This window comes from Dama dama, chromosome 3 (assembly GCF_033118175.1).
Source record: "Dama dama isolate Ldn47 chromosome 3, ASM3311817v1, whole genome shotgun sequence".
Classification (NCBI taxonomy): domain Eukaryota; kingdom Metazoa; phylum Chordata; class Mammalia; order Artiodactyla; family Cervidae; genus Dama; species Dama dama.
In genome coordinates, this window is record NC_083683.1 from 35,432,180 (window position 1) to 35,459,199 (window position 27,020).

Here is a 27,020-nt window from a genome sequence, read left to right on the forward strand (position 1 = left end):
TTCTTTACCAGCTGAGCCACCAGGGAATCCCAAGGATATTGGAGTGGGTAGCCTATCCCTTCTCCAGGGGGATCTTCGTGACCCAGAAATTGAACCGGGGTCTCCTGCATTGCAGGCGAATTCTTTACCAGCTGAGCTACCAGGGAATCCCGTATGTTAATGCATATATGTGCAATCTTGAAAAATGGTACAGATGAACCTATTTCCAGAGCAAGGATGGAGATGCAGATGTAGATAAGGGACATGTAGACACAGATGGGAAATGGCAAGGTGGGATGAATTGGGAGGTTCGGATTGACATATATGCACTTCCATATGGTAAACAGATGGCTAGTTGGGAGCCTGCTATAAAGCATAGCAAAATCAACTTGGTGCTCTATGATGACCTAGATGTGTGGGATGGGGGTGGATTGGAAGGAGGTCCAAGAGGGAGGGGATATATGTATACATATAACTGATTCACTTCACTGTACAATAAAAACACAACATTGTAAAACAATTATACTCCAATAAAAAAAGACTGCACAGGCTAATATTTCCCAAATTTATTTAAATAAGAAGTCTGTTGCCCAGCATCTTGGGAAACAAATATTCAAGAGAAAAAAAATATTTGGGGAAATGCTATTGTAAACCCATAATATTTACTTTGGTTACAGCTCCAGATCTTTGAGTATTTGCAAATTCATAAAACCTAGAAATTCAGAAACTAAGAAACAGATGTTTGAGGATTAGCTAGACTAACAAATTAACCTGCTTATCCAAAGCAACATCACAGCCCATGAGATACAAATTTATGCTAGATGCTTTCATTACAAGATCTTTGTTTCTCCAGATGTTTATGTCTCAGAAGAGCCATATGGTGGTAATGTCTTCAGTCTCATTATAATTGAATAAATCATGGAAATTCTGTGGCCTCTGATAAGTAGTTGGAACTGCAAATAGTAAGTCTGTGATGGTCAAGGATTAGAAATGCAGCATAGTCACTTAATAGCTGTGTGACCTAATTGTTTACCATCAGTGTAGCTCAGTTTTCACATCTATGAGCTGGAATAATAGCAGTTCCTGTGCTGTGCTGTTCTTAGTCACTCAGTTGTGTCTGACTCTTTGTGACCCCATGGACTCTAGCCTGCCAGGCTCCTCTGTCCATGGGGATTCTTCAGGCAGGAATTCTGGAGTGGGTTGCCATACCCTCCTCCAGGGGATCTTCTCAACCCAGGGATCAAACCCATGTCTCCTGCATTGCAGGAGGTGTCTTTACCATCTTAACCACCATGGAAGCCCAAGAATACTGGAGTGGGTAGCCTATCCCTTCTCCAGGGGATCTTCCCAACCCAGGAATCGAACCAGTGTCTCCTGCATCACAGGTGGATTCTTTACCAGCTGAGCTACCAGGGAAGCCCGATAGTAGCTCCTACCACATAGAATTTTATAAAAATTAAATGAGTTAGTACTTCTTAAGTTCTAAGAAGAGTACCTATGGTATATTAAGCACCAGTTAAGGGTTTGCCAAATGAAACAAAATCCTTCTTCATCAATTTTATGCCTGAACATAGATGTCATAGATATGGATTTTGTTAACTGCAGGTAGCAGTTCTGTCTCCCCATGAGTAGTAGGAAAATGGAAAGGAAGAGAAAGACAAAAAGGCTTCCTTGTGCCTCAAATATATGAATTGCTCCACTTCCACACATTTGGGAGGATTTTTATTTCTTTTGTCATTTGTGGGATTTGCTCTGTTTGTTTAAATGTGGCCTTAGAACCAGCATCAGAAACTAAAGTTGAAATTCCTGTCTGCCACCTAGACAGCTGGACTCCGAATTTGTGCGGGTGTAGCTCAGAAATATGCGTGTTTATTAGACACTGTCAGTGATTCTCAAATTGACTGGAATTTAAGAACCTCTACCAAAAAAATAACACAAAGAGTTCAGGTAAATAACTTATTGGTTGGCATTTAGAAGCAGGAAGAGGAAAAATGCTATGTGTTGGCATTTCTGCACGGCCCTCACGAACTACCTAGTTTCCTAATGGTTTTCCAGTTGTGAGTTGAAGAGGTTATGGTCCTTTAATAAACTGATCTTCTCTTAAATTAAAAAAAAAAAAAAGAATCTCTGCCAAACACAGTTCATACTCTATAGCTGTGCAGGGCTCCTTTTGATTGGCTTCATTTAGTTCACCCAGGTTCACACCATCAATTTGCCCAAGTAAAATAAATCTGAAAACCAGTGGTGTAACTGTAATTACCTAAGGCGTTTCCCCTCTGGTGGTGAGAAGCCTGTGACAGACTGTGCATGGTCCACAGAGCTGTCCTCTCTTGTCTCAGGGCTGTGTCTTTCTGCTCAGCCATCCTCAGCACTTGCTTGTTGCCTTGTGGTCACAGGGCATCGTCCTTCCTCTGGGCATCATGTTTGCATTCCCGGCAGGGAGAATAGGAAGGGGAAAGGGCAAAAGGCTCATCCCAGCTGAGTCTGCTCTGCCTTTAAGGGGTTTACCTGGAGCCTTGCTTCACAAGGAATACTTTTAACTCACTCATTAACCAGACCTGGACTGCACTGCCATTTTTCACCCTTATTTGCAAAGAGAAGGCTAGGAAATACCATACTTTCATTGGGCACATTTTTATGCTCAACAAAATTGCACTAGGCTCTTTGACATACTCTATATTTCAGGCTTAAAAAAAGTTATATTTTCTCAGCCTCTATGCCTCTGTGTATATACATTTCACTTGAATAAGACTGCCCTTCCCCACTTCAATGTTTTATGGTCTTCTATCCCTTCAACATCAATTCTTATTATCCATTCCACTGTGAAGGATTCCTACCTTACCCTAACCACCCCTCCTTCCTTGCATCATATTCATACTCCTTTACTATGGGGCTAGCATGTACACTCAATCAGTAGACTGACATTACTTTGAAGGCCAACATAGATGGCGTGTGCCCAGAAGTCAACTGTGGCAGTTAACCCAGTTACTGCCTAACAGCATTTTCTGAATGAATGAATGAACAAATGAACACATAAAAATTTGAATGAACAATGGAACTTATGAATAAAGTGTGGAGCATTACTCTCTTTGGGTAATGACTTCTATTAGACTCTGCTCTTCATTTGTACTCATATAGAGAAATACCAGCTATATATTTGAGAAGCTGTTATATTGTGAAATTAAGTAAAAGTAAGGAGGATTGTAGCAAAAACAATAAATATGTGAACGCGTCTGGTAGAGAATTTGTATTTGTTATCTTTTGTCTCTATTGCTTCACCCCGTGATGGGTTTGATTCAAAGTAGGTTCTTAATAAATGCTGAATGAATGAGCTTTGAATTAAAAGGAAAGGAAATAATAATGAAAGAGTCAGTAGACTGCTTTCATTTCCTAAAATTCCAGCAGCATATTATTAATGTCATTGTTCTGAGTGAATAATTGCAGGGTGCAATAGACAAGTAATTAACAGTAACAACAGTTAAAATGATGATATATAGGAAGCTGGTATTTTTAACTTCTTTTAACATATGTAGGGTAACTGCATTGAACATTGAAGCTTAAGCTTTGTATTTTTATATTCACACATATGACATATGACTAAAAATGTAAGATATAATTTTGTGGCTATACACCATTAGGATTTAATTTGAAAACCAGTGTCTTCACCCAGAAGTACATTTGTGAAGATTTTTTTCTATCATTTATAAAAAAGAGATATTTTGTCTAATTCATGTATCATCAATCCAGATATTTGATTTTCAAATGTTAAAGTGATGGGTTTTAATTAGCTCTGCAAAATCTGGTTTAGAACAGAAGAGTGAGACTTAGCTTCTTTGTAAGATAATAGTGATGAAAGGTTGACTTTCTGTGTAGGGAGGATGTGCTGTCCCTTTTAACATGCCAAGGGCCAAAACATGGGGACTCCAGTTCTTAAAGTGCCCAGTCTTCTGTTTAAATCAGGAAGAAGAAGGATATCAGGGGGAAAAAAAGATTATCCCGTTTTCATGTCCAGGGAATAGGAAGAAGAAAATGAAAATCAGAAGTAGAATATCAAGGTTGGCAGATATTTGGTTCTATATAAAGTGTCCATGTGACATTTGGCCCATATCAAAAGGTCTTTGATATTTGTTTTTTCCTAAAACCATTTGGGAAAGATTAGATGGTTGGATGGCATCACTGACATGATGGACATGAGTTTGAGCAGGCTCTGGGGGTGGGTGATGAACAGGGAAGCCTGGCGTGCTGCAGTCCATGGGGTCACAAAGAGTCGGACATGACTGAGAGACTGAACTGTATTGAAAACCGTTTGAGATAGACCAAATATGCTCATGGATGTTTTGAATAGGACCAAATTTCAAAGATCTTTTGGCCTGGACCACATTTCTTATGGATATGTTGGACAGGACCAATTTTAAGGATATTTTTGTGTGGATCAAATGTCTTATGACAGTTTTAGATAGGGTACAATGTCTTTCAAGGGGATTTCAAGGTTTCCTCTTTTCCTGAATAGGACTCAGAGAGTAAGATACATTGTAGAAATTGAAAGAAAGAGCGAGGCAAGGTGGTCTTCCTTATTCCCCTACTTTAAAACTTTGGGAAGGAGCCATGCTGGTGTTGGCCTCATAGTAACCTGGCAAGGTGACTCCCATTTCCCTGAAATTTAAAGTTTCTGAGTCACCTTCAATTCTGTGTATCACAGACATTGATTCAAGATATTTGTAGGGCAGGAATAGAGACACAGATATACAGAACAGATTTGGGACACACTAGGGGAAGGAGAGGGTGGCACGATTGAGAGAGTAGCAATAAAACATATACATTATCATATATAAAACAGATAGCTAATGGGAAGTTGCTTTATAACACAGGGAGCTCGACTTGGCGCTCTGTGACACCTAGAGGAGTGTGAGGGGGTATGGAGTGAGAGGTAGGTTCTGGAGGGAGGAGACACATGTGTACTTGTGGCTGATTCATGTTGCCATATGGCAGAAGCCAACATAATATTGTAAAGCAATTATTCTCCAATTAAAATAAATTAAAGCAATAACAACAACAAGAAAAAGAGCCACTGTGACTGACAACAGGAACTGGGGGTAAACACTAGGCCGGCGAGTCAAAGGGAGGACCCAGCAGAGACTCTGTTGCTAGCTCTAGGTTTACATAAAGCATTCAGATGGATCGTTAGAATACTATAAAAGCATGGGGAACGATGCCAGGTTTAAATTTCACCAGGAATAATTTCTGTCAGCAAATTGTTATATATGAATCTACTATGCATAGGAAAGCAAACTATTTGTCTTTCTGAGACAAATAAGAAACACTAATATTTCCCTTTGTTGGAATTTATTTATTTTGTTTAGTAAGGAGAGGAAGAAAGTGCAAGTGTTAGTTGAACGTGTTAGTTGGTCTTGTCCAACGTTTTGAGACCCCATGGACTATAGCCCACTAGACTCCTCTGTCCATGGACTTCTCCAGGCAAGAATACTGGAGTGGGTTGCCATGCCCTCGTCCAGGGTATCTTCCTGACCCAGGGATCAAACCCAGGTTTCCTGCATTGCAGGCAGATTCTGTACCAACTGAGCTACCAGGGACGCCCAATGAGAGGATACCAATGCTTTAGATTTTATCGGGTAGATAATTATGACATATTAAACAGGTGCTTTGCTCCCCCCCCCCCCTTTTAACTTGCTTTGCTTTCTAAAAGTGACCAAAAGGACAGCAGGCATCAGGGGAACCAGGAGTGATTTTTATTGGAAAGACACATTTCGTACCATATATTTGAAAACACACTTTATGTGAATAACATGGCACCCTATTCTGTACAGTCAAGGAATCAAGAATTGAGCTAAAGAAATTTGTTTAGGAACTCAAACCTGTAACAGTGGGAGCAAAAGGAGTGGGACTGCAAAAGCTTAGTGGTTTATCAAGGATTTAAAGGCAAGGTTGTCAAGAAGTTTGGGGGAGTGTTCCATATCAGAGCAGGCTTTAAGAAAGGAAGTAGGATTAATCCAAACCTTAAGATTATACAGCAACTTGATTAGAAGTAAAACATAGAAAGGCATGCTTTCTATGGTTAGGTTAGGTGTGTGCATTCTAGGATGTCCAGGTAGCATTTGCAAAAGCATAAAAAAAGAAAAAGGAGAGGGATATTTCTGGGGAATCTATTTTTGTGCTTAGGAGATAACAGGAAGTAGATAGATGCAAATCAAACTGGTCCTGAAAAGCTAAAAAGAGTAGCTTATTCTTTGGGGAGAAATGCTATAGATTCTCTATAGGTTCTTGAGCAAGGAAGTGGTGCAAGAAATGGAGCTTTGGGTATATTTATCAGAACCGAGACTTCCCTGGTGGCTCAGACGGTAAAGCGGTAAAGCCTACAATGCTGGAGACCCGGGTTCAGTCCCTGGGTTGGGAAGATCTCCTACAGAAGGAAATGGCAACCCACTCCAGTATTCTTGCCTGGAAAATCCCATGGAGGAAGAGCCTGGTAGGCTACAGTCCATGGGGTCGCAAAGAGTCGGACACGACTGCGTGACTTTTCACTATAAGAACAGAGCAAGAAAGTGTGTGTGCATGCTAAGTCACTAAAGCCGTGTCCGACTCTTTGCAACCCTATGGACTGTAGCCTGCCAGGCTCCTCTGTCCATGGGATTCTCCAGGCAAAGAGGCTGGGGTGTATTGCTGTGCCCTCCTTCAGGGGGCCTTCCTGACCCAGGGATTGAACCCATGTCTCTTATGTCTCCTTAATTGGCAAGCAGGTTCTTTACCACTAGCAAGAAAGTGAGGAGGGTGCTACTGAACACAGACTATGGAGGGGGCAGAAACAATGAAAAGAAAGGGAGAAAAATTAAGAGAGTTAAAGAACTGTCAGAATTTAATGACAGAAAGATTAAATAGGGTGACCGTTAATCCTGGTTTCCCAGGAACACCCTGTTTATATTTGTTGTACGCATGGAGTTATTGACACCCCTTTTGCGTAGATGATTAATTATAGTGCCGTTTTATATACAGGAGAAGAGCCCAAGCAGCTGTGATGATAAAACTGCCTTGCAGCACTTTTGACAAGTACAGGGAAGATGTGCATCCAGATTGGAGAAAATACTCATTTTTGACCTGTTTAGGGGAAGGAGGAGCAGGGTTTCAATGTATAAATGCCCAGTAGACAGTTAAAAGATAATCTGAGACACACATTCCAGAAATTGATGTCATAGTTATCTGCACGCTTCATTTGCAACAGTCCGTTTTATATCAAGCTCCACATTTTGATTCTGAATATGAAAAGATGGATTGAACAGGAAATTAAAGATATATAGCACAATCTACCAGAAGTCCATATACCACTAAAGGTCAAGAGGAGTGAAAGACTACCATTCAGTGGAAATTTTTCATAAAAGTTTGAGTGAAGAAGTTCCATGTTTTCTTCAGTTTAACATTCCAGTCCACTTCCCACTACCCCCTTTTATAAATATTTGAATCCAGTTGACTGTATCCAGACTGATTTAGTCACTACCTGATGTTAATGCTGGATGCCCCTCTGCCCTTTGCCCTTGTGTTCATTACTCCATGCTCACCTCCATCTTTTCACCTCTCCCTTCCTAAGAGCCTTTGCCTAGCTTCTCCACCTGCCCATTTCCTACTAGTGCTTTAAAGCTAGTTAATTTCTAACTTCCCTATGAGTTTGCTTGACAACACCAACACTACACTCTGTAGTATGTAATCTCATAGGACTTAATGTATTTAATGCTAATTGGATTCCTATCTTAATCACAGTTATATCAGATATCAATTTTTCTGTGGTCTTATATGTTCTATAACTACTCAATTCTATTGTTTAACTTATTATATGTATATATAATTTCCTTAAGTTTCTATGTCATTTCAAAGTGGGACTGCTGTACTTCTCAATTTGATGCAGTCTGTATTTCTCAAAAACCGAAAAAAAGCATTTGAGTACTTTTTATACTGACACATGAGTTCAGATCTTAACACTATTGCTAATGCATTTTTAGAATATTTGCTTTTACTTGAAGTTATGTCAGTTATATCTCTTACCAAACTTATTAGGATCATCTTAATCTTGATTGATTCTAGTAATTTTAAGGCACTGAACACAAAACGTGAGTTCTTTCACTTATTTCAAATACTTGGTTTTTTTTTACTGGTCATATGATACTATTATCATTTACATTTAAAAAGCAAATTTATTTAACCTGCTACTTCATGTCATATAATACAGTGTAATGAAGCAAACAGAAACCATTGTTTATTTTCAGAAAGCTATTCAAATTTAGAGCTATATTATTTCACCAAATTAGCAAGGATATAAACTGATTCACATTTCCAAGATGACAATGACTCTGAGTTCAGACAGTGATTTTCTTTCCTATTCCTTGTGAATGTATTGATGAGCTTTAATTATTTAATCATTGAACAAACATGAGATCTTTGTTTCCCTCCCAAGCCTACCACTATTATAAGTGCATTTATAGCTAGTAATCTCATAAATTGTTAAATAGAATGGCACCTCTTTATGATAACACAGGAGGTATAAAAAAGGATTTCTTCCTGCTTTACAGAGAAACTCTGAGGGGTTATAATGAATTGAGGGTCAGAATTTGGACCATGATATCTATAACATAAATGATGGAGAGAATTACTGCATTAAGGTTTCACTGACTTTTCAAAGACATCTCCCAAATTCTGAATGTAGGTGTTTCTTGCATTATCTATTTAATCCAAACTTTAGAACATAGACTGTCACAGGCGACAGACAGGGTAGACTGATCAAGAAGTTAATCTTCATGAGTTTCATGAATAGCATGAGAGTAGATGTAATTTCCTGAACACCTCCAGAAATATGAGTAATGTTCTTCTAGTTTTTTAAATTTGCACTTAGTCTGTATGTTAAAGAGCCTGCGTAAGTAGCTGGAAACTAAATGAGTAGAAACGTATGCTTGAAATTCAAATAGGAGCATGGGAAAATATTTTTACTATAGTAAATACACCTCTGATGTCTTTAGGGGAAATTGAATACTATTTTATTGACTAAGATCAAACAATCTATAATTACCACCCAGAGGCATGAAGTAAAATTGCAGCAAGTAGAGGCAGTGCTAGTTTTCATCACATAGGCAGGCACTGCTCTGGTATGTGCCCAGGCATATCCTTGGGAGCTCACACAAAGTTTACCAGAAAGCCCATCACACAAGGCATTATATAAGAAGGTCTTAGTCGCCCTTCTCTGCCATGTCCAAGGGCTTCCCTGGTGGCTCAGACGGTAAAGAATCCAAGTTTGAGGTCCTCAACAAACCTCAAATAACTAGAAAGTAGAAACTAGGCTATCTGGTTAACTGGTTATTTTTTCTTTCCAACTTATATAATAAAATAGTTATACAACGTGCCAATCCATTATCTACATTAGTAACTGCAATATCCTGGATACAAATGAGTCTTTTCAGCATGCTTCTTATGGTCTGAATGTTTTATTCTCCTGTATATAAATCAAGACATCCCTATTCCCTGCTGCATAAAATGCACACGTCCTACCCTGAGACAAAAGGAACTTCCTCCAGGATCTGACTCCAACCTGTAGTTCCTGCGATGCTCCACCTCAGGCCCTAAAGTCCAGCCTTATAAAATTATCTTTAATTCCTGAGTGTGCCATGTCTTTCACAACCTTGTGGCTTTGCCCAAGGAGTCAGTGATTTTTAAGATTACAAATTTGATCTTACAATGGCTTCATTGACTGTTGCTTACAGGCATTCCTTGACCTCTGTCCCCCACATCCAAGCCACCTAAGGCTACATCTATCCCTATTGTTTATGTCCAAACCCCCCACCCCGCACCATCTTTATACATAGCTGATTATTGCCTCAGGGCCATTAGACTGTGGTATTGTCTCTTAATGTTTTTCCTACCCCATAATCCACTTAGGGCAGTTAATTCTCCTAACTTTTCGGTCTCACTTCCTCAGGAAGTAGTCCTGCTCCTCTTTCATGCTTTCTAGACCCAAATTAAATAGTCTTAACAAAGACTTTATTTTTATTGTACTTTAAAAAGACAAATCCCCCGTAGCTAACCCTTAGAATTCTCAATAGAATAGAGGAGGCACACAAGCAGAGACCTTATTCTCTTGCTCACTCTTGCATTCTAGGACACAGCATGTGTCTTGGCCCACAGTGGTTTTTAAATGAGCGTTTGATGATTGATCTGTTGTTTCTGTTGTCTAGAATTCCACCCTCTAGTGGAAGACTCTTCATTTTTCAAGACACAGCTCAAATGTTACCTCTTTCAAGTAACTACTCAGATCCCTCTCTTAGAATTTAGGTTTACTTTTTTTCTCTAGAAGTACAGTTTATTAGTATCAGTAGTCATCGACTAGGATGGACTTTTCCTGCCTCATGGAGTTTATTTGTGCTCACATCTGTCTCCTTTAACATGTGTATCTTTGAGAACCATGACCGTGACTCACTCATTTCATATTTCCAGAACCTAGCATGGCACCTACAGTGAGCACTCAAAACTATTTTGATCAATTAATTAATGAGTTGTTGAGTTTCTTAATCGTTGCATTGATATCTTTTTCTCTTTGAGTAAATGGAATGGAAGAAATGAAGCAAATAAGGATATTAGATGTCCTGGATGTAGTCTGAGATTTATCACTAATTTATCAATAAAAATGAACTGCAAGGAGATCAAACCAGTCAACCCTAAAGGAAATCAGTCCTGAATATTCATTGGAAGGACTGATGCTGAAGCTGAAACTCCAGTACTTTGGCCATCTGATACGAAGAACTGACTCACTGGAAAAGACCCTGATGCTGGGAGAGATTGGGGGCAGGAGGAGAAGGGGACGACAGAGGATGAGATGGCTGGATGGCATCACCGACTCAATGGACATGAGTTTGAGCAAGCTCTGGGAGCTGGTGATGGACAGGAAAGTCTGCCTTGCTGCAGTCCATGGGGTTGCGAAGAGTTGGACACGACTAAGCGACTGAACTGAACTGACTATCAATGAAAATAATAGTTAACCTCTCTGATATTCAGCTTCTTTATTTACAAAATAAGGGAGATGCCAGTGATTATTTCTATTGTCTCTTCCAGTTTTTAAAAAGAATTGTGACTGAAATAGTAAATGTAAATGATATAAAGTCTGTCTGTTGCTAAGTCGTGCCTGATTCTTTGCTATCCCATAAACTGTACCCCCTGGGCTCCTCTGTCCATGGGATTCTCCAGGCAAGGATACTGGAGTGAGTTGCCATATCTTCCTCCAGGGGATCTTCCCAACCCAGGGATCAAACCCGAGTCTCATGCTTGGCAGGTGGATTCTTTACTACTGAGCCACCAGAGCACGTCCAAAGGTATAGAATATAAGAATAATTTTGAACATATGGTGGACATATGCTTTTGTGATTAAAATTTTAATAACATTTGGTTTACTTCTATATATGCCTTTGTCCTAAAGAAGAGTTTGGAAGAAAGCAGTTATTCAAATTCTTCTAAATATGCCTTTATCCTAAAGAAGAGTTTGGGGAGGGGGGACATTTATTCAGATTCAAGGACTCATTGAACAGAACAAGTCAGATGGCAAAATTGCTCAGTCATGTCCGACTCTTTACAATCCCATGGACTATAGCCTGCCAGGCTCCTCTGTCCATGGAATTCTCTAGGTAAGACTACTGGAGTGGGTAGCAATCCCCTTCTCCAGGGTTATCTTCCCAACCCAGGGATCAAATCCAGGTCTCCTGCATTGCAGGCAAATTCTTTACTCTCTGAGCCACCAGGAAAACCCTTCAAAATTCTCTTTATCTAATACAGTTAGTACATATTGAGTTCTCAGACTAAACATTGGAGTAAAAAGAAAAATAAGATGGAGCATTGTTCTTGAAAGCTGACCATCTCACAGAAGAAGCAGACATTCAAATAATTAAATCCAAAATAACAGTTAACACTTAGATAGCAGTTACTGTGTACCAGACTCAGTTCTAAGCAATTTGCAGTTATTTATTCTTTAGAACTTGTGTAGGAAGATGCTTTATTATTATCCTTATTTTGGAGATGAGAAAACTGAGAGAAGCCAAGTGACCATCTGTGGTTCAACAGCTAGTGAGAAGTGTCAGCGCTGAGGTTGGAATCCAAGTCTGGCTCTGAAGTTCATGTGCATAATAGCATATTCTGAAACCTTACCTTTCCATATACATCAGTGAGATGCATGAAATAACAGATACATGCAAAATATCTCGAAACATTATAGAAAAGAAATAATTTTATTGAGAAAGTAGTGGTTAGGGAAGGTTCTGCATACCAGTGCAGGAGACCAGGTGTTGATCCCTGGTTCAGGGAGATCCCCTTGCAGAAGGAAATGGCAACCTGCTCCAGTATTCTTCCTGGGAAATCCCATGGACAGAGGAGCCTGGAGGGCTACAGTTCATGGGGTCACAAAAGAATCCTGTCATGACAAAATGACTAAAAAACAACAACATAGGGGCTAGACAAGAGTCCGGGGGACAGATCTGCTAGGCAATTAGAAAAAGCAAAGACCTTGCTATTTTCAGTCACCTCTCCTCTATGACCATTGAAACGCTACCCTGTACTAAACTTGTTCCCTAGACTGTTTTTTTGCTCAGAATAAATTGAATCCCAGAGGGATTCACAAGAGGGTATCCCCAGGATATCCCCACAAGGATATCCCCAGGGGGCTTCACAAATCCTTCATGGATATAGATTTTTGAAGATCCCATTCCAGCGTTTGAATGAAAATGACCAACATGTTCTAAATCACAGAGGTAACACCTGAAGTTGAAGTTGAGACAGTGCATGGAGTTATGAATCAGAAATAAGCTTTCTCCCACCATTTACCAGCTATGTAGTGGTGGTCCAGTTACTTAATCTCTCTGAGCCTCAGTTTTCATCTTCAAAGACAGTAAGAGCCACATTACAGGTGCATTATGAAGATTAAATCAGATATTGCATACTAATTTATTTCCCCCAAATGGTTACAACAATATTCTTGAGCTTACATGTATCCATTGGCCAAAAAGTTTGTTCAGGTTTTTCCATTAGATGTTATGGAAAAACCCAAATGAACTGTTTGGCTAAACCAATACTTCTAGAGCCTGCCATGCAGAGGTGGAGTCTACTTCCCTCCATTTGAACTTGGGCAGGCTTTTATGATTTCTTTATGGAACATGGTGGAAATGATGCAATGTGACTTGAGGTGCATCATAGAATGTAACAGTTTCCGCTTGACTCTGTCTTGGAATTATTGACCTTGAAACCCTGTCATGAGCTCTGAGGATGCCCAGGCCACACAGAGGCACCCAGTGAAGCAGCCCTAGGCTCCTGCCCTCAGCCTTGCCTAGCTCTAACTTCCCAGCATGTCAGTGCACCATCCTGAAAACAGATTTTTCAGAGCTCAGTTGAGCTAACATGAGGGGAGGCAGAGATAAATCCTCCTCAGAGAGTGCAGGCCAAATCAAGGATTCATAAGCAAAATAAATGACTATTGTTGATGTACATTACTAAGTTGTGGTAGGAAGCAAGATGTAACTGGGACATACTTAGATTAGAAAATACATGTAAAGTACTTATGGTATGTGACATGGTGCAATTAATGTTACGTAATTATGTTCAGTAATATTATACAGTGGAGGTTAGGATGACAGACCTGGGAGTCAGTCTGCCTAGATCTGCCACTTTCTAACTAGGTTACTTAAGGCAAGTTACTTAACCTCTCTATGCCTTAGTTTCTCATTTGCGAATGGAGATGATCATTGTACCCACTTCATAGGGTTGTGGTTAGAATTAAATGAGTTGCAGTTCTCCAAATAGGCCATGATCTTCATCACAGCCAAGCCTTTGTAGTAGATTTTCCTCCACCTCCAGCTCCTTTGTTTAGGTCTCAGTTAGCTACATCATACTCTAGGAAACCTCTGACCTTCCCAGTTTGGACACCCCTCATCTGTTCCCATAGACCCCCAGTGTAGAATCTTTGCTGACACGTGTGTGGGGCACAGCTTTCTTCCCACAGAGCTGCACTGAAAGTGCACCTGTATGTGCTCTGGGTCATGGCCTGTGCCTCTGTCCTGACACTGAAGCACAGATCTGTTTTAAACTCATGGCTGCCAAGTGAGCGAGAAGGTTTTTCTCCTTCCCCTGCTCCCACTACTGTGTTGAAGAGGACTTAAAGCAACACTGCTATGGGCCAATGTTATACCAGATCCTGAGAAACTGTCCTTTCGCATTTAACATTCATGCATTGGGGCTTCCCTGACGGCTCAGTGGTAAAGAATCCGCTCGCCAATGCAGGAGACCCAGAGTCGATCCCTGGTTCAGAGAGATCCCCTTGCAGAAGGAAATGGCAACCCGCTCCAGTATTCTTCCTGGGAAATCCCATGGACAGAGGAGCCTGGGGGTTATAGTCCATGGGGTCGCAAAAAAATCTTGTCATGACAAAATGACTAAACAACAACATAGGGGCTAGATGAGAGTCCAGAGGACTGATCTGCTAGGTGATTAGAAAGAGCAAAGACCTTGCTATTTTCAGTCACCTCCCCTCTATGACCATTGAAACTCTGCTACTGTACTAAACTTGTTCCCTAGACTCTCTTATTGCTCAGAATAAATTCAGTCCCAGAGGGCTTCACAAATTCTTCATGGATATAGATTTCTGAAGAACCCGTTCCAACATTTGAATGAAAATGATCAACCTGTTCTAAATCTCATAAATAATCATATCCCTAGGTGAAAGCTGGGCTTTCCATTGTATTAACAATACAATGTTGCTAAAATATGTTGAGAAAAATATCCCCTCTGCATACTCTGTGGCCTGATGTGTGTATGTATGTGTCTGTGTATTTGTTTCTTTTAAGTGCAAGAATGGTTTTTAATTTATTGTATTGTGGTAATATCTATTCTTGCTTTTCAACCAAGTTAAATGCAGCCTCATTTGCAGAAGGCAAATAAGTCAATGGCAAGAAAAGATGAAAAAAGGAGTTGGCCCAAGAGCATACAAAGGCATTAGCAAATGTGAATATACTATCCAGAATTGCTCTTTTAAAAATTAGGAAATTGTCCTCAAGTTAATAAAAGTTCAGACTTATTTACTGGAGTTTCTAAGACCTTAATATTAATATAGTCCCCTCCTGAGTAGTCAAACATCTCATATTTTCTAGCATTTGAATGAAAATGATTACTGGCTTTATTGTATTTTTAAAATTCAGCTAAGCATCACTGACTCTATGGGCATGAGTTTGAATAAGCTCTGGGAGTTGGTGATGGACAGGGAAGCCTGGTGTGCTGCAGTTCATGGGGTCACAAAGTGTCAGACACAACTGAGTGATTGAACTGAACTGAACTGAGTACAGATGTGTGCATCACTAAGTTGATGTGCATATGAAATATCAGTTTAGTGCTCAATACAATCCACATTCATCCTCACGTTCCATGGTCATGACTCCATTCACATTCATTCATTTGTTTAATTAGTAATTACTTATTGAGCAGCCATAGACAATGGGGAAACAAATGAGCATGGCTATGTTCCAGCAAGACTGTATTTGTGACCACTGATGTTTGAACTTGATATAATTTTCACATGTCACAAAATATTCTTCTTCTCATTTTATTTCAGTTTCACAAAACTATGAAAAAGTTTTAGCTCATAGGTCACCCACTGATTGATGGACTCTTGGATTATGGCTCATCAGCTATAGACTACCGACCTCTGGTTTAGAAAATGTGGCGTATGAGTTCCATTAAAGGATGAGTAGAAGTTTTCTAAGCAGACAAAAGTATTCTAGGTTGGGATAATAGCCTTTGGCAAAGATATAAGGAGGTAAAGAGGCATGAGTTTTTTTGACACATATAGTATCATTATTGCTTATGGTTGGAGGCGGTGGAAGGCCAAAGGAAGGATCCCATCAACATAGCAGGTTTTTGACCTTTACTAAGTAGACTGTGGGGAACCATTGTGGAATTTGTAGCATAATAAGTTTTACATTTTAGAAAGGTCACGCTAGCAGCATGATGAAGTCCTGGTGAGAGTAGTCCAAGAGAGAAGGTTAAAAAAAAATGAGAAAATGATTTATAGTTCAGTGAAAGACATATAGAACAGGTCACCTATTAGTTTCATGAAACTGCCTGTTTTTCTCCACACATACCATGTCCTTGACTAACTCAGAATCATTGCAGATGTTATTCTTTCTTTCTGGAATTTTTACTCTTCTTTTATCACCTAACTTCTTTTCATCCTTTCAGTATCAGTTTCAATATTGCTTCTCCAGAAAAACCATTATTGACCCTGTAGCTTAGGATTTATAGCTGTGTGATATACAGTAGAACTTTGTCCTTTGCTGTAGCAGTGATCACACCCACAATCTCCACTCAGTATCTGTGCTGGGCTGTGAACCATATGTGCACCACTGTATTCTGGTGCCTACTTCAGAGAAGATGCTCAGTGAACATTTGCAGTGGCCATGAGGTTGGAAGAGAGGAGGTCTACAAAGCAGAACTGAAGGATTTTAAGACTGAATGGTTAACATGATGGAATAATATAAAGTTAAGGATAATTTCTAGGTTGGGGTGTCGAAATTCTTGGTGGAGAGAGAATAGAGAATGCAAGTTATATTTGAGGCGGCTTGGAAATGTTGATTTTGAAGTTCTGTGGGACCCCTGAGAAGACACACCAGGAGACATTTTATCTGCTTTCTTACTGGGTTAACCTGATCATCTCACATCTGTACTAGAGATTGCAATGAGCTGTGTTCTAGTTCCTGTTTCAAACTCTTCCTATCCAACATACACTAAGATTTAGAGCTGTTTTCCACAAACATCACTTCTATTGTGTTAGCCCCTGCTTCAAAAGTTGGTAGAAGGAATATCAAAAGTTATGTTTTCCCAATGCAGAACCCAAGTCCCCTTCAATTAATTTTCTTTCTCTGTTTTGCTTTAATGTCTTGATTCCTCAATATAAATATTCCCTGGATAGACTGGTCATATAATTTCTCAGTGATTTTCAGCATTCTCTTTCCTGTCTCTCCTTGTTCTACCCCTCTGTCTGGAATTATCTTTTCTGATCAACCTAAAGCTTGTCTGCATGCATGCTAAGTCATTTCATTCATGTCCGACTCTTTGCAATGCTATGGAGTGTAGTCCACCAGGCTCTTCTGTCCATGGGATTCTCTAGGCAAGAAATCTGGAATGGGTTGCCATGCCCTTCTCCAGGGAATCTTCCCAACCCAGGGATCAAACCCATGTCTCTTAGTCTCCTGAATTGGCAGGCGGGTTCTTTACCACTAGCGCCACCTGGGAAGCCACAACCTAAAGCTTATTTTCCTCTTAACACCAATTTAATATCCATCTCTTCCTTGATGCCTCCTTGAGCCATTTAAATATGTAATATTCATCCTTCTTGTATTGCCTTAACTCTCATGGGCTGCTGCTCTGATAATAGTAATGCCTTCCATTTGGGGGAGCTTGGTATGGGCTAGCCCCTCCTGTGATCTCATGCCATCTGTGGAACAACATTTCAGAGGTAGTTATTATTCACTTTTAAAAATATGAGGAGCCTGAAACTTAGATTAATAATCTGAGAAATGTATGAATAATTCTAAATCTATCAAAGACTCACAGTCGGTAAATAGTGGTTCGAGGTCTGACTATCTATACAGCCTGTCACACTGCTACATTATTCTGTTATTGTGGAAAGAAAATTTTTGGACTTATGAAATGTGAGGGTCTCACCTTAAATTTTTTCTCGTAGAGTCAATGAAATGTGATGGGCTCTGGACTTGTAAGTCCAGGATTTAAACTTCCCTTTCCCAGCTGAGTGACCATCAGGAAGTCACAGAACCTTCCATGACCTCTGTCTAGTCACCTGAAAAGTGAGAACATAGACTATTCAAAGGGAAAAAGTTACCTATGTGATAATACTTTCAAAATTGAAAAACAATAGACATTGTATAAGTATTGTGGTTGTTAGAAGTCTTGAGTAGACTTTCAGCATAAATAAAAAATTCGAAACTCAGAATCAAGTTGAAAGGAATAAGAAAATGTCGGCTTAGGAATATACCAAAGAAAGTGATTTAGGTATTTAGTAAGGATCAATTATCAGGGATAAGACAAGTTCAGTGGAAAATTTTAAAATGTTAAATATAATACATCATCCATGCTCTCAAGAAACTTTCTCTCCTAAGGCAAATACTGTGTATGTATATCTTCGTTACATACATACATACATACATATATATATATACACACATATATACATGAAATACATATAATTAAAAAGTTTGATATAGATGCATAATTCGCTTAGTTCTCTTTACTTAATTCTCTGCCTTGGCAATTTTCAACTATGATTTTCTCTCTCTTAGGCCCTTGTAAAGGATTGATTATATTTTATAATTGTCTCCTTACATGTGTGTCTTCTAGGATTCATCATTGTAGTCTCAGCATCTGACACAGAACCTTGCATATCAGTAATGAATTGATGTGGAAGGAAGAAAAGAGAATGGAGGGAGAGCTGGAGGAAGAAAAAATCTAAGTCACTTTATGAATGTTTGATTTCTTCTGGGAAAATTTTTTTAGCTAATGAGAATTTTCAAATTCTAGCATCACAGTGATCACCTGTCTAGATCTTCTCTTCTTTTGCACATAGATTTTGTTTCCAGTTCGTCTTCTTTCCTGTGGCTTTTTTCTGGTTCCTTTCCTTGCCCAAACCTTGCTGATTCATTGCCTGAAATCAATAACTACAATCTCTATTTAATCAAGGCCGAGTAAAAATATATTGAATTACTAAATCATGGAAAACTCTATATTAGGCAGTGAAATTTCAAAGTATGTCTCTCTGAGTGTGAAGACTTTCTAGTACAATTTGGCAGACAACCCATAATCACAAAAAAAGGTGAGCTATGGCATCAGTTTAGGTTTGGGAAACCCCAACCCATAACTAGATTTGTGACTAGAAGTGTCACTCAGTGTTTATGAGTCTCAAGGTCTCCTTTATATTAAAAGAAGGGGTAAAAATTCCTACTCTGCAGAGATTTTTAAGAACATTAGAAATAAGGTACGTAAAACACTTAACATAATACCTGACTCATGAAAGGAAATAAAATGTATCATTTATTTTCTTCAAGGAATATTACAGATAATAAATTGCTTAGTAATTTAAAGATCAATATATAATTAGCTGGGCTTCCCTGGTGGCTCAGATGGTAAAGAATTCACCTGAAATGCAGGAGATGTGGGTTCAATCCCTGGGTCAGCAAGATCTCCTGGAGAAGGGAAGGGCAACCCACTCCAGTATTCTTGCCTAGAGAATTAGATGAACTGAAGGAACCCTGTGGGTTACAGTCCATGGAGTCACAAATAGTTGGACATGACTAAGAACTTTTTTTTTTTAATACAATTAGCCAATATCAGTGCCTGAGAATATAGTAAGGACATAATAAATATTGATCAATGAAATGAACAGTGAGTATTGAGTATATTACAAAAGACATGAAATAATTTTAAAATATTATTTCATGATGTTCCCATCGACCAGTTTTTCGCATCTGATTTAGTCCATCAGTTCAGTTCAGTTTAGTCGCTCAGTCGTGTCTGACTCTTTCTTTGCGACTCCGTGAACTGAAGCACGCCAGGCCACCCTGTCCATCACCAACTCCCGGAGTTTACCCAAACTCATGTCCATTGAGTTGGTGATGCCATCCAAGCATCTCATCCTTTGTTGTCCCCTTCTCCTCCTGCCCTCAATCTTTCCCAGCATCAGAGTCCTTTCAAATGAGTCAGCTCTTCACATCAGGCGGCCAAAGTATTGGAGATTCAGCTTCAACATCAGTCCTTCCAATGAACACCCAGGACTGATCTCCTTTAGGATGGACTGGTTGGATCTCTTTGCAGTCCAAGGGACTCTCAAGAGTCTTCTCCAACACTACAGTTCAAAAGCATCAATTCTTCGGTGCTCAACTTTCTTTATAGTCCAACTCTCACATCCATACATGACTACTGAAAAACCATAGACTTGACTAGATGGACCTTTGTTGGCAAAGTAACGTCTCTGCTTTTTAATATGCTGTCTAGGTTTTTTGTAACTTTCCTTCCAAGGAGTAAGTGTCTTTTAATTTCATGGCTACAGTCACCATCTGCAGTGATTTTGGAGCCCCCCAAAATAAAGTCAGCCAATGTTTCCACTCTTTCCCCATCTGTTTGCCGTGAAGTGATGGGACCAGGTGCCATGATCTTAGTTTTCTGAATGTTGAGTTTTAAGCCAACTTTTTCACTATCCTCTCTCACTTTCATCAAGATGCTCTTTAGTTCTTCACTTTGTGCCATAAGGGTGGTGTCATCTGCATATCTGAGGTTATTGATATTTCTCCCGGCAATCTTGATTCCACCTTGTGCTTCTTCCAGCCCAGTGTTTCTCATGATGTTCTCTGCATATAAGTTAAATAAGCAGGGTGACAATATACAGCCTTGACATACTCCTTTTCCTATTTGGAACCAGTCTGTTGTTCCATGTCCAGTTCTAACTGTTGCTTCTTGACCTTCATACAGATTCCTCAAGAGGCAGGTCAGGTGGTCTGGTATTCCCATCTCTTGAAGAATTTTCCACAGTTTATTTTGATCCACATGGTCAGATCTTTGGCACAGTCAATAAAGCAGAAATAGATGTTTTTCTGGAACTCTCTTGCTTTTTCAATGATCCAATGAATGTTGGCAATTTGATCTCTGGTTCCTCTGCTATTTCTAAAACCAGCTTGAACATCTGGAAGTTCATGGTCCATGTATTACTGAAGCCTGGCTTGGAGAATTTTGAGCATTACTTTGCTAGCATGTGAGATGAGTGCAATTGTGTGGTAGTTTGAGCATTCTTTGGGATTGCCTTTCTTTGGGATTGGAATGAAAACTGACCTTTTCCAGTCCTGTGGCCACTGCTGAGTCATCCAAATTTGATGACATATTGAGTGCAGCACTTTCACAGCATCATCTTTTAGGATTTGAAATAGCTCAACTGGCATTCCATCACCTCCACTAGCTTTGTTTGCAGTGATGCTTCCTAAGGCCCACTTGACTTCACATTCCAGGATGTCTGGCTCTAGGTAGTGATCACACCGTCATGATTTTCTGGGTCGTGAAGATCTTTTTGTACAGTTCTCCTGTGTATTCTTGCCACCTCTTCTTAATATCTTCTGCTTCTGTTAGGTCCATATCATTTCTGTCCTTTATTGAGCCCATCTTTGCATGTAATGTTCCCTTGGTATCTCTAATATTCTTGAAGAGATCTCAGTCTTTCCCATTCTATTGTTTTCCTCTATTTCTTTGCACTGATCACTGAGGAAGGCTTTCTTATCTCTCCTGGCTATTCTTTGGAACTCTGCATTCAAATGGGTATATCTTTCCTTTTCTTTTTTGCTTTTCGCTTCCCTTCTTTTCACAGCTGTTTGTAAGGCCTCCTCAGACAGCCATTTTGCTTTTTTGCATTTCTTTTTTTGGGAATGGTCTTGATCCCTGACTCCTGTGCAAGGTCATGAACCTCCGTCCATATTTCATCAGGCACTCCATCAGATCTAGTCCCTTAAATCTATTTCTCACTTCCACTGTATGATCATAAGGGATTTGATTTAGGTCATACCTGAATGGTCTAGTGGTTTTCCCACTTTCTTCAATTTAAGTCTGAATTTGTCAATAAGGAGTTCATGATCTGAGCCACAGTCAGCTCCTGGTCTTATTTTTGCTGACTGTATAGAGCTTCTCCATCTTTGACTGCAAAGAATATAATCAATCTGATTTCAGTGTTGGCCATCTGGTGATGTCCATGTGTAGAGTCTTCTCTTGTGTTGTTGGAAGAGGGTGTTTGCTATCAGTGTGTTTTCTTGGCATAACTCTATTAGCCTTTTTGCTGCTTCATTGTGTAGTCCAAGGCCAAATTTGCCTGTTACTCCAGGTGTTTCTTGACTTCCTACTTTTGCATTCCAGTCCCCTATAATGAAAAGCACATCTTTTTTGGGTATTAGTTCTAAACCATCTTGTAGGTCTTCATAGAACCATTCAAATTCAGCTTCTTTAGCATTACTGGTTGGGGCATAGACTTGGATTACCATGATATTAAATGGTTTGCCTTGGAGATGAACAGAGATCATTCTGTCATTTTTGAGATTGCATCCAAGTACTGCATTTCAGAGTCTTTTGTTGACTATGATGGCTACTCATTTCTTCTGGGAGCCGTGAAATAGTGATGGTTGGGACTTTAAACATGGCCAATCATACTATGAAAAAAAAAAAACTAATCTGAGGATCTTAGAAAAATACTACAAGTAGCCAAATCTGGTGAATCATAGCAAAAGAAATTTCTTGAGAAATGCTTTGTTGTGTAGGTCTAGTTGAGTTATTATAAAACAGCTCTGTAATGTGTTTTGTAATGAGTTCTGTAATCCATAAACATGATAAGGCTTCAGAGAAACCAAGAGAAAAGGAAGCACAGACCCGCTGGAAAGTGATGTAATGGAGGAGGCACTGAAGCAGCACAGCTTGACCTGTTCTCACATGGGTTCTGTGTAAGGTATATAGGCTAAAAGTAGCTTGTCTTCTTGGAAATACTCCCAATACCCCAGAAGCAGAAACCCATGTTTTCTGTGCCTGCTTAGTATATGTACTCATTTTACCATGACTTAGTGACAGATGGTAAAGAATCTGCAATTCAGAAAAAACAAACAAACAAAGAAAAAAACAAAACAACAACAACAACAACAAAAATCTGCAATTCAGGAGACCTGGGTGTGATTCCTTGGGCAGAAAATCCCCTGGAGAAGGGAATGGCAACCCACTCTGGTATTCTTGCCTGGAACATTCCAAGGACAGAGGAACCTGGCAGGCCACAGTCCATGTGATCTCAAAGAGCTGGACAGGACTGAGGAACTGAGACTTTCACTTTTTTCCTGAACACACCCTGAAAAATAGTGACTCTCTTAACTCGCAGTGAATTCCACTAATCATCCTTTATTCATAAAATGACTTTCATAAAACACTTCAGTGAACACCTAAAGCATATCCACTTCTCACTCAGGCAGTGGGCCTGCCTGCTCTCTAGAATCTTGAAAATCTTCTGTCCTCTGTGGCATTAAGAGAGGCTGGTGCCGTCTCTCTGTGAAAGCGTGCCTGAAGCATCCCTGCCACTGATGTGTGTTGGTTTTCACTTGGCACACTGCCTGTGCTCATGGTGACTCTTCCCTATCACATCACAAGCTATAGCACAACTGAGCTTAAAACCATGTCTTTAACTGAAAGCCTAAGCCGTTCAGGGCTTTTATTTCTTTTTTCTTTTCTTTCTTTCTTTCTTCTTCTTCTTTTTTTTTTTTTTTTTTTGGTCACTCTGTGTAAGGCTGAATTACAGAAATGGAGAGAAATGGAATAAAACAGATCCCATTGCATATATTGGCTGCAGTCCTTTGGTGTTGTGCAAGAGCCCTCCAAATCTAACCATCGGATGCCAATGAATTGAGCATCCAAACACATTTGTCAGAGTCAGGACTTGGGCCACCTGAAAGTATTTGATATCTCCCTTTGGCAAGTTCACACATTTTCTGACAAATAGAACTACTTTTAAATCCTTCTACTGTACAATGAGTTCATGTGAGGATAGACATTCCTTACTCAATACCACACCTTTTTGGAGACTTTAAAGCCTGAATATGCTTACCATGATCATAGGACTGAAGATATCAAATTTGTTTTAAGATTGATTTGTATTTGTGTAAGCCCTGGTGTCTTAACTTAAACCAACCCTTTGTGATTTTTTTTCCTTCCTGAGCTACAAAGCCTAGGACCTGTTATGCCATAATGAGACATAAAGAATCAATAGTCACATTACAGGCTTGAAATGTATGCTTAAAAATGTGTTCCTGGGAGCCTTAAAGGTTTGGCTAAGCTCTCCTAGTTGGTTTATAATTTCCATCTCCTTTCCCTACTCTTTCTTCCTTCCTCAACTCAAATATGTCACTTGCCCTGGTTAATAGTCAGACATGTTTGGTTTAAGAAAATATTTCCAGTTTCTCATTTCTCTCCCAATAAACATTTTATGTATATGCATTCCTACTCTAACACGTTTTTCGAGGTTTAGGAGGAAAAATAAAGCTAAGCACTCCTTGACTTGTTAAGAACTAAAAGTGTTGGGGGAGCATGGCAGAAACAGGGCAGTTATCTGCCCTAGATGTTCACTTGCCTGAAATTTCTCCAGGACCCTGACCACCACACACTACAAATAAAACAGCAGTCCAATGACTTGATGCTAAGTCAGCCTAGGGAAAGACAAGTAATTTGTCCCAGCTCTATCAGCATCTGAGAAGGATATCATTATGAGATAGTTTATTAGTTGCTGAAGGCAAAACATAAAGGAAATATGACAAGAAATATTAATTTGGAGAATGGAAAGCTTCTCACGAATCCAAAGCATTTGATTTGGAGTGCTCTGTTCTACTTTTGGAACTAGAATAAGGCAGACTAACAATAATAAAAATAATAACACTTTTGATAATAGTAATAATGACACCAAGTAAAATCTTGAGAGCTTAATTTCTGCTACTGTGGTAAGTGCTTTCCATATATTATCTCTTCCCTTCTAATCCTCACATCAACCATACGAGATATTAGCTTCATTTTACAGATAAGGAAATGAATGAATTGAATATCTAATTAGTAGCTGATTAATAATAGAAGATGCTGAAGCTGAAGCCCCGATACTTTGGCCACCTAATGTGAAGAGCCAACTCATTCAAAAAGACCCTGATGCTGGGAAGGATGGGGAGCAAGAGGAGAAGAGGATGGCAGGGGATGAGATGGTTGGATGGCATCACTAACTCAATGGACATGAGTCTGAGCAAATTTCAGTAGATGGTGAAGGACAGGGAAGCCTGGCATGCTGCGATGCATAGGATTGCAGAGTTGGACATGGCATAGCGGCTGAACAGCAATAATAGTGATAGCAGTCATAATAATAGCAGTGATAGCAATAATAAATACTATCTTAAGGACATGTGCTACCCAACTTAATCCTCAAGAGCAAGTCAATAATATCGGTTCTAGAATTAGAAACTTTACACATGAGGAAACTGAAGCGCAGAGAGGTTAAATAAATTACCCAAGCTGCTGCTGAGCCGCTTTAGTTGTGTCCGACCCTGTGCGACCCCAGAGACGGCAGCCCACCAGGCTCCCCCGTCCCTGGGATTCCCCAGGCAAGAACCCTGGAGTGGGTTGCCATTTCCTTCTCCAATGCGTGACAGTGAAAAGTGAAAGTGAAGTCGCTCAGTTGTGTCCCACTCTTAGCGACCCCATGGACTGCAGCCTACCAGGCTCCTCCGTCCATGGGATTTTCCAGGCAAGAGGACTGGAGTGGGGTGCCATTGCCTTCTCTGAAATTACCCAAGGGTACTCAATAAATAAATGGTAAAGCTGGGGGATGGATGCAGCACTTGATTTCATAATCAAGGCCACTAAGCATTATGCATATCTTAAGAAGTGTAGATATTGTAGATATTATAAGTGTATAAATAAGTGTAGATATTGTTCATTAAAACCTGGCTCTTAACAATAGCTTCTCATTTACTCTGTTGTGATGATAGAACTCAGGTGTATTAGAATGAATAAAACAGTGTACTCCTGATTGCTGAAACTCTCTAAATGTGACATAAACAAATCAGCAGGAAAGGCCAATCTTTCCAATTTGCCCAGTATTTTTCCAGTCTTTAGCAATGACAGTCACAGATCCAGGAAATCCTTCAGTTCTGGATAAACTGGGACAGTTGTTAATAGTAATGTGGACCATAAACATTGCCTAATTGGTACCCTTACTTCTCTACTTGCAATATCAATTTCAACTAGATGTTACCAAGATGAGAAATAAGACCTCCATTTTGCAAGACTAGCAATATACTCTATCTTATTATATCTTATATATCTTATATATATATTATATATATCTTATACTCTATCTTGTATATATCTTATATATCTATTATAACACTTAGCAACTTTTTGGCTTTCAGTATCTCCAACTTTTATGCCTGAGAAAGACTCAATAAACCTGAATTGAGATTAAGGAATTCATAACCACTAAGAAAGAAATATACCACATGCACCATTTAATTCTTTCTGAACTTTTCCCCTTCTCTACCAAACTGTATAAAAGCAAGCCCCATCTTGCCTAGACAGACAGGCTAGGTCCTTAAGGCTGTGACCTTCTCTAAGAATTTGGGCTGAGAGTCAATAAGAGCCTTTTGCCAGGGGACCTAGAGAGTGACCTCTGGTCAGTCTGTGAGAAAAGCTGCTCCAGTTAAATTTTCTGTGTGTTTGAGAAAGCCAGTCCTAGCAGCAGATGTTGGAAAACACAAAAATAATGGCACAGCTACACCTGGTGTGGTTTGGCAGGTGATAAGACCCCTATATTTAACAATGTCAGTAATCACTCTTAGTAAATAAAGCCCTACCATCCTGAAAAAGAAAACTGAAACAACTTTACAGCACTACATGAAAAATCCATATTATATTTAAAAGCAAACAACCTTCTCATTTGCATTCACACATTGTCACAATAAGCACTTGTAGAGGCTTGGAAGGGGTAAAAGTCATTAAGATAAAAATATAAAGTAAAATGTGCTAGAAGTTTTATGGACAAAGCACCATGAGATTGAGATAAACTTGGAGGTGGAAACTTTGAAGTAGGAACTGAGTGTGCTAATGGAGACTTGGAAAAGGAGAGCCTTGTGGGCAGAGCAAGGGTCATACACAAAGGGGAGAAAGTCACATAGATTTGGTGTCCGGAGGAATCTCAATTTTCTGTGGCTGCGACATAGCATGGGAGAGAGGGCTAGAGGTAAGACTGGAAAAATATGAAGCTTTGAGTACTATTTAGATGGCAGGTTTTCACATTTGCGTTGTAAATGCAATGGGTATATAGTACTAATTTTATTAATGATGATACTAATAAGTAATTAATTGAGCACTTGCTATGTTCTAGACACTTTGCTACAAGCTTTACTTGGGTATTTTCT

At 39.5% G+C, this 27,020-nt stretch overlaps 1 protein-coding gene across 3 annotated transcripts in view; it reads right to left on the minus strand.

Moving 5' to 3' along the window:
• Window positions 1–27,020, minus strand: part of LOC133044015 (uncharacterized) — a 247,629-nt gene that overhangs the window by 158,506 nt on the left and 62,103 nt on the right. Inside the window, exon 3 of one of the 3 annotated variants that reach the window (XR_009689815.1) lies at window positions 21,703–22,244. The exons of the other annotated variants lie outside the window; for them this stretch is intronic. The gene's annotated coding sequence lies outside the window, so the exon portion shown is untranslated. Of the gene's footprint in view, window positions 1–21,702; window positions 22,245–27,020 lie in introns of those variants that run through there. 3 annotated transcript variants of the gene reach the window in all.